This window comes from Lepidothrix coronata, unplaced genomic scaffold, assembly GCF_001604755.1.
Source record: "Lepidothrix coronata isolate B3197 unplaced genomic scaffold, Lepidothrix_coronata-1.0 Scaffold98, whole genome shotgun sequence".
NCBI lineage: Eukaryota > Metazoa > Chordata > Aves > Passeriformes > Pipridae > Lepidothrix > Lepidothrix coronata.
Window position 1 is genome coordinate 368,133 of NW_016690278.1, and position 9,245 is coordinate 377,377.

Here is a 9,245-nt window from a genome sequence, read left to right on the forward strand (position 1 = left end):
GCGGAGAAGACCCTCGCCCCGCAACCCCCCCCCGCCCTTCCCGTACCCCGCGGCCCCCACCGCAAATACCCCGCGGAGGGCGGGGGGTCGCCGGGCCCCCGCCCCGCCCCCGAGCCCCTCAGCTGCCCTCCAGCCCCTCGGCGGGGCAAGGCCGGGACCCCCGCGCACCCCCCGGCCCTGCACTGACCTGACGGGGGGGGGCGCGGCCGCCGCTCGGGGCTACAGCGGGGGCTCCCCCCGCCGCCGCCAACCCTCCGCTCCCCGGCCCGTCCTCCCCCGGGCGCCACCGTAGAGCAGAGAGCAGAGGGGTCGGAAGCGCGAGGCGGAGGGGGAACACGGGTCCCTCTTCCCCTTCCCAGGAAAATTAAAAGGAAAAAAAAAAAAGGGGGGGGGGAATTAAAGGGCTCGGCCCGGAGTTTAAAACAAAGAGGCGGAAATAGCCGAGCGCGGCCCGACCGGAGCCGAGCGGGGGCGCCGCGCTCGCGGCGCATGCGCGAGGGGCGCTCACCCGGGAGCGGCGCCGGCCGCCCCCTCCTCCCTCCCCCGGGGAGAGGGGCCGGGAAAGGGGGTCCTGGAGTCCCGGGAAAGGGGGTCCTGGAGTCCCGGGAAAGGGGGTCCTGGAGCCCCCGCCGGGCCGGGCCCCGACCGCGTCACCGCGGCGTGGAGTCACGGGCTGCTCCGAGCTGGAAGGGACGCGGAGGCATCATCGAGTGCGGCTCTTACCCCTGCTCAGGACCATCCCCAAGAGTCACACCGTGTGCCTGAGAGCACTGACCAAGCGCTTCTTGAACTCTTGCCAGGCTTGGTGCTGGGATCACTTCGCTGGGGAGCCCGTTCCAGTGCACAGGCACCCTCTGGGGGAAGAACCTTCTTCTAATATCCAGCTTAAATGCCCCCCTGACTTCAGGCCATTCCCTTGGGTCCTGTCACTGGTGACCACAGAGCAGAAATCAGTGTCTGCCCCCCCTTGTGAGGAAGTTCTAGACTGCAATGAGGTTTCCCCTCAGTGTCCTCTTCTCCAGGCTGAACAGACCAAGAGACCTCAGCCACTCCTCTTACGGCTTCCCCTCAAGGCCCTTCATCTCCTTTGGACACTCTCTAATACCTTAACATGTTTCCTATATTGTGGTGCTTAAAACTGCACACAATATTCAAGGTGAGGCCACACCAGCAAAGAGCAGCAATAGTAAGTCCCCAGGGTGCCTGGCCTTGAAAAATCCATCCAACTTGTGAGCAGGAGGGTGAGGTCAGCAAAGCTGGTTGGCTTTCCATCAGGATGTGGCTCTGCATTGCTCCAAGCTGCCTCCCCTCTCTTAAAGGTTTTCCTCGAAAGCGCACAGGTGTGTTTCCAACCGAGAAGTGCAGAACCTTGAATATGAGCTGGGTGAATAGGAACACTGGTGGCAAGACACACACCTTGTTGTCAAACTGCGGGTGATTCAAAACACTTCCAACTGATGAAATGACAAATATTCAGTCTTCCAAAGGTGCGAGGTCTTAGGTCAAGAAGTACGCACAAAGCCTGGGAAGCCCATGCTAAATTCAAGTTCATACCAAATAGCTGAATGCTAAACTTGTGAAGACAAGTACTTAAAAATTCACCTGTCCAAACTCTTAAGACACCAAAGCAATCTTTACTTTGCCAATTATGCATATATTTTCCATGTAATGCATTAAAATACCTACTTTTCCCCTCTTTCTTTCTTCCCTGCCAACAAAGAACAAGCCACAAGGCAGTCTTCCTTGTCTGGAAATGCTACTGAAAATGGTCTGTCTGACATGTCTCAAGCCCTCCTTGTCCAACAAACTACCAAGCCTTTATTGCGTGCCAAGACTTCAGGGTCTGTGCTTTGCTCTAGGAGCTGTGCTTTCCAGAAGCTAAGCCTGTGTTAATGGAAAATACGTCAGCACTGTTGATTTGCTTTGTTTCACTTGAAGAGTTGTGTAGTTACACAGGTGTACCTTGTCTATCAGAAATATGAATTCTGTTTCCAGTTTAACCACAAATTACTTTGCATGGGCCTTTGCTTACAGGCGTATATTAGAGAAAGTAATGGGGCCTCCTGCTTGACCTCTGGAATTGGGGTTCCAGCAGCCAGAAGCAAAAGAAATGAACTGTAAGAATGAGCATGAAATTATAAACTGGATGCCTGCTTTTTTTGCTTGCTTGTTTCTTTTTGTTCCTAGTGTTTTCAGACCAAACACTCCAGATCAGGAAAACCGTTAAGACCAGAGTCTATGGATGTTGGTTTTCCCTTACTATAAAACTTTTTTAGAAGTTGGCACCTGAAGCAAGATGATATGGCCATGCATATTCAAACAGTTAATCTACTATAATATACCTCTTATGACAAGACTGTTGTGACTCTTGGAGAGCTCAGGCAGTGGTTTGCTCTCTTCTCAACCTCATTATCTAACATCATTTCTAATGCCTTTGGCTATATCATTAAAGTGTGTGTTAGCCTATAAGTGATGATTCTGAAATATAAGTTTAGCCAGTGACTATAGTACCTAAGATCATACTAGTGTGCCTTTTCTGAGCTGCAACACCTGATTTTAGAAGAGAAGTGAAACTTTTTATTTGAATGACAGTTGTGAGCCATAGTGAAGCTACAGAAGTTCAGAGAGTGACTCGAGGAGAACTAGGAACTGCATTTAAAGGATTCTTTCAATTAGCTTTACATGCTTTAGTCTTTACAGTTTTCACCCAAATAAAAGCATAACATGAATGCAGGTGAATTGAATCTCTAGCTTCTAGGAACATGTATTTCCTAGCTAAAACAGTTTGTGGAACAGAATCTATCTGAGACCTCTTGGCAGGAAAAAAAACCTCAAACATTTCAAGTAAAAGAAGTTTTTTGTCTCCTCTATGTGTTCTAACAGTGAAAAGGCATTGGTCAGCATGAGGGCATCAACGGTAGTGGTATAAACAGGGAAATGACTAGAAACTGAACCAGCATATTTTCATGAACAAAGCACAAAAGTAGCTAACAAAATTAATAAAGCAGAAAGTAGGCAAACATATGACAAAATTATTCTAGTTTAAGACTAGATGGTGTTTAAAAACAACAACGTTGAGAACTAATATTTCCAGTAGTCTCTTAGAGCAAAAGAGTCATATCGATTCTGTAGGTCTGTGGACTAGACTGTTTCCATCTGAGAGTGCTGAGAGAGCCTGTTGACACCATTGCAAGGCTACTCCCCAGCTATTACCTTTTCAAGATCATGATGACCGGGGGACTCCCTAGAGAGTACTGGAGAGTGGTAAATATTTCACCTGTCTTTGAAAACAGCAAGAAAGGTAATTCAGGGAACTACAGCTTCACTTTGATCCCTGAGAAAACCACGGTGTCATCAAAGGTCTCATAGCTGTGCTCAAACATCTTACGGCCTATAACCAAAGAACCCAAACATTGACCAGCTTTTGTCTTCCGTATGGATGTACCATAAACAATATTTTGAGTACTCTATTCTTATGGGAAGTGTCTGTAAGACTTGGACATTGTCAGAACACGCACAGAGCATGGATGAGTTTGGAAGGGATCTTTGGAGATCACCCAATACAGCCTCCCTGCTCAAAGGAGGATAAGGTAGAGCAGACAGTGTTGCTTCTTTAGTTATCACCAGAACAAGCACTGCCATTCTTACATTGTAGGTTCTGCATGGACATCCTAATGACTGAATGATAATTTCATTCTTGCTCAGGAACCACTGGGAAACAATCTTCTGAATGCTAGTTTTACCAAAACTACATTCTGGCTTCAGATGTGGTTTATTAATCCTCTGATTTAAAAAAAAAAAAAAAAAAAGACCTAGAGGTCCTTTATAGGAGGAGCTATGACATGCCATCCCCAGTGGATACAGCTGTATAGGTGACAAGCCAATCAACCAGTGAAACTGACTTTGCAAGTGACAATTTGGAGGTTCACTGCCCCACAAATTCAGACATTCTGACAATTCAGACAATTAATCAGCATTTTGTTATAGGTTTACTTTAGCTTAAGCACAGTCCCTAACAGTTTTTAACTTCATAGCTGTTATACAAGCTCCTTCATCTGTAAAATAGTAGGATATTTCTGTTTCTTTCAATAACTTTTAGTCTCTGGGTTTTGAGAAGTTGATACTTTTCTCTCTGTTGTCCCTTCTATAGAATTGCTAAAGCATGCTCTCAATCTCTAGCTGAACAGTTTTATTCCTAAACTAATCTGCAGCATTGTTTTTTGGGTTTTTTTTAGGATTGAAGGATACCATAAAACTCAGAGAGATTTAAACCCAAGAGATAGATATTTAACTATAACTTCAGTCATTCCAACCCACTTGAGCTCTTCAATATCCTCACAGTTACTTGGCTTTCAAGTTCCTCCATTTCCTATGGAAAAAAAAAATTCTTTGTTTTCTCTCCCATCTCAAAGTCAAATAAATCAGGTTCATTCTCTAGCCAAATCCACTCAACTGTATAAGACATACCGATTCAGCAATCATTTGGAAAAGATGAAATAGCAAATACCAGACATTTAAGTGTCTCTAGACTTACAAATATTCCCACTGCTAAGTAAAAGATTAATGCTTTTGCTGGAGCATATAACTATTAGCTAGCAATTAGAAATTTCTGGTTATGAATTTCTCCTCACCAGAAGAGCTCTTATTTATTCAAAGATGAGCCTTAGATAGAAAAGTGGAAATAGTGAGGGACTTAGTAACTCAGAAAATAAGAATCTATTACCACTAACTACTTACATAAACAGAACTTATATTCCTTCAATGATATGTTTTTTAAGCACAAAAGCCTCAGCTGTATCCTTACTTTTAAGTGATGAAATTTATGCTGAGGGCAGGGGGTAGCAGGGAGAAGAAAACCAGAAACCCTCACTCAGTTTCCAGGAGTTTTGCATCTGGGATGTTCCATTCTTGGAACTTGGAGCTTGGTCCAGCAAGAGGAAAGCTGTCAGCAACCTACTGCATTGTGCAAGTCAATATGTTGTCCCTGTGACTGTCAGCTGTAGTTTCTGCTTTAAAGATGAGGAGAACATTACCTTCCCGACTGGTGCAGTCCTTTATGACCATTGTTTGTCTCTAACATACCAGACTGAGCACTGATGAGAACATTGGTGAGATTTACAGATGTACAGAATGCTGGTGAGATTTTTTTTAATTGCCTGTAGAAACCATAAACATCAACACTTAAATTCCAGCAATTCAATTTCAGATACATTTCCAGATAACCAGTATGAAATCAAAATCAGAGGTGGAAAACCAGAAGTAAATTCTGGAAAGAGGAGAGGGCTACAGAGAAAGTGATGTTTAGAAAAAGAGGTAAAAAAATGTCTTCTTGCATATCTAGCATGTGCTGATATACCAGTCCTGGCTAATGGAGGAGGTCCCAGTTGACTGGAGGTTGGCCAGCGTGACACCTATCTACAAGAAGGGCTGGAAAGATGATCCAGGGAACTACAGGCCTGTCAGTCTGTCATTGGTGCTAGGGAAGGACACAGAACAGATCATCTTGAGTGCCATTATGCAGCACGTACAGGACAACCAGGGGATCAGGCCCAGCTAGCATGGATTTAGGAAAGTCAGGTCCTGCTTGACCAACCTGATCTCCCTCTATGACAGGATGACCCACTTGGTGGATGAGGGAAAGGCTGTGGGTGTGGTCTGTCTAGACTTCAGTAAAGCCTTTGACACCATCTCCCACAGCATTCTCCTGCAGAAACTGGCTGGTCATGGCTTGGCTGGGCATACTCTTCACTGGGTAAGTATCTGGCTGAACAGCTGGGCCCAAAGAGTGACGGTGAATGGAGTTAAATCCAGCTGGCAGCTTGTCACTAGTGCTGTCCCCCAGAGCTCACTATAGGGGTCAACCCTGTTTAACGTCTTTATCAATGGTCTGGGCAAGGGGATCGATTGCACCCTCAGTCATTTTGCAGATGACACGAAGACGGGCAGTAGTGGTGGTCTGCTGCAGGGTAGGAAGTCTCTGCAGGGGGATCTGGACAGGCTGGATTAATGGGCCAAGGCCAATGGTGTGAGGTTCAGCAAGGTGAAGTACCAGGTACTGTCCTTGGGTCACAACAACCTCATGCAGTTCTACAGGCTGGGGGCAGAATGGCTGGAAAGCTGCCCAGCAGAAAAGGACCTGGGGGTGCTGGTCAGTAGCAGCTGAACATGAGCCAGCAGTGTGCCCAGGTGACCAAGAAGACCAGTGACATCCTGGCTATGATTATTAGCTGTTGTCTTATGGGTTGAAGTGCACATACTTCCTTCTATGGGAAGACACATATAGTCTGTGCTGTGATCTCCAGCATGGCATGGGGATTCCTTAGGCCTTTAATAGTCTTGTTTTTAGACCCTTATTGAGCCTCCTTGGACTTTCCCCCATAGCATTTTTTACAATGGTGTTACACAAGATTTATGAATTGTCTTGGAAGTAGCTGGACATGTCAAGTATGCTGTCAGAAAGTATTCTTCCTGGTAAGTATGGTCAGTTGGTAAGCATGGAGCTGGACATGTAGTCAGGAAAGACCACCACAGGTTTTATAAAGTTATGATCAGCTTTCTTGTGGCAGGAAAAATATCCCGATGATATGCTAAAGTTTGTCAGATCAGTGGCAATAGCAGATGTACGAGAAGGCAAATGTTTCAAGATGATGCTACAGCTTTTGAGGTGAAGTATGCTGTTGTACCTAGGAATCAGGAGAGAGAGATAGGGAGGGAAAAAATCTCAAGAAGACCCATTCACTACCATCAAGACCTCAAGAATTCATATGTTCAACTTCTGATCATATCCATTTGGGAGACTAGCATGTTCCTACTGCACCAGCTGCAGCCACAAATAGCCACCTCACTCTGAGGAAATACTCACTGTCCATTATGAAAAAAACTATGTTATGATAAGCTACATCAGATGGCTGGACTTGAGTGTGGCAAGAATAGGCTGTACCTGCAGGCACAGGGGGAAAATATGTTCTGAGCAGCTTTAGATGGCATCAAACTGGACTTTCCATTGTGACTGTGTTCAAAGGGTTACAGGGATTCTGCATGAGACTTTCTGTTCTAAGCGACACAGAGCCATCCCATGCAATAATTAGGTCTTCGGCACATAGGTGGTTTTCACAGCCTTTCTCAAAGCGAGAACTACTTACACCATCACCTCATTACCATGAGGCTCCCTGGAAGCATGTGAGACACTCAGCTTTAGGCAGAGGCTCTCAAAACTGGAAAGGACTCAAATGTTTATATGTGAAGGGCAAGCAGGATGTCTAAACCTGTTTGATAAACCAGTTTCTTAGTGACCTGGACTTACAGAGAGCTGTACCCACACCTAGGAAATACTTTTTATAATTTAACATTTAGTTAGCTAATGTGACCCAGTGAAAAATAACCACCTTCCCCCAATGAAGGCAAGGCACTTCCCTTTACTGTAAGTCAATTTCTTTCTGGTTGATCTTTGTCATCCTGTCTCACAGGGGAACCAGTGTCCTGCTTCTATGATGTTTTCTTGGAAGAGTTTATACCAGGAAGGAAGAAGAGACACAACCTATTACAGAGAGATTCTTAATGGTGAGTGTAAGTCCCCAAAGTAGCTATTTCTTTCAGATGTGATGCTGATATACTTTTGTGAGATAATTGTCCAAAGACAGTCTTAGACATGTCAAGTCAAGGCAAATCTCTTGTAGATATTAACACTGGAAGTGTTTGAACTGTACTATTCTTTTTAATCAGAGTACCTACTCATAAATCTTTATCTGGTTCCTCCACTTCCCCATCATGGGTTACTGTGTAGTATTTTTTCCTTTTTCTCTAAGAGAAACAATATCTGAAAACACAGGTGCAAGTGAGAGGTGATTAAGGACAAGATCCAGTCATCTCATGAACTATTTGCAACATAACGTCCTGAAGAGTTTGAGCCTTCCCTGAACCCTGTGGCCACTGGGGATTTGGCAGGAAAGGCAGAGAGCAAGAGGAAAAATTTGCCTCAGCAGGGAGAAATCTGCACTGTTTTTTTTTTTTTTTTTGCAGAGATGACACTGCTGTCGTGCTTGAGAACTCACATTTAAGGTTCTCTGATTGCCAGGTCCAGTAGAGCCCTGCTGCCATGTACCCAGCAAAGAAAGTACGATCTCTCTCGAGGAAAGAAATAGTAAGTCTGCAATTGGGGCACACACAAATTGAAATCTCAGTGTTTCTGTGGATCTCTATGATCCTGGCTCTACTAATTCTGTGCCTCCAACTCTCAGCTAGATGAGGAGGAAGAAGAATGACTGATCTTCTACTCGTCTTGTCTGATCAAAGGTTTCCAAACTTTTCTGAGGTACTACTAGGTCAACATGAGGGAAAAGACTGCAGTCTGTTATGGCAGAATACCACTCTGAAATGGTTTGCATACCACCAAAAGGACATATAATTTAGGAAGTCCTGAACTACAGAAAGAGGGAGCTAGAGAGATTCTGGATTCTTAGGTCTAACAATTTAATGGACAAATATTTGCCTCCACTTTGAACCCTACCAGTCAAATTGGCATCACTCACTCCCTGGCACACAATTTTTGTCCTAGGTGACATTTTGAAAGCATTTCAGTTTCAAGGACTCAGCAAGATTCAAAAAATATGGAGCAGAGATTCAGATCATCCTTGGAATTTTGCAGGGTTGGTAGGCAGATAAACAGAAGTTGGGATTTCAGCAATGCCTTCAAATCATTGCAATGAATAACTGCCCCTTCTAAGAGGAAGAATAGTTCACCAGAGCATCGGAAATTATTTTTTTTTCCTGAAGTCAGTCAAGAGTTAGAAAGTACACGAGCTTAACCTTTCACAGACATGAAAGTGGCTCCTAATATTCTAGCAAGTCAGAAAGTGCTTCATGCTATGAAGAATGAGGGTAAAACAGCTGGCTATACCAAAGGAATACTGTATATTGACCATCCCATCTATCACCTAATCCATCAAGAAAACTAAACAAAAGTGAAAGACGAAAACAAAATAAAAGATCCTTTTGAAAGTATTAAATACAGTTTAGTTACAGTAGTCTGATTTTCAGTTTGGTACCATTTTATCTCCCTTTTGTATCTGCCCAACTTTAGTTAGCAACATTACTTGTATTTACATTCGTAACAAAAGAATAACAGTTCTGTCCTAGTTTTGGCTGGGATACAGTTAATTTTCTTCTTGGAGCTTGCTCAAGGTTATTTATAAACATACAAAACTTTTAAAAAATTGTTGTTCTCCTGACAAAGGGCTTGTACTACA

General features: G+C 44.3%; 1 protein-coding gene across 1 annotated transcript in view; it reads right to left on the reverse strand.

The window, feature by feature from the left end:
* The window catches only part of PCGF3 (polycomb group ring finger 3), a 53,972-nt gene extending 53,501 nt beyond the window's left edge, over positions 1-471 (reverse strand). The window contains exon 1 of the mRNA XM_017822507.1: positions 188-471. The gene's annotated coding sequence lies outside the window, so the exon portion shown is untranslated. The remainder of the gene's footprint in view (positions 1-187) is intronic.
* Between the last annotated feature and the right edge of the window lie 8,774 nt (positions 472-9,245).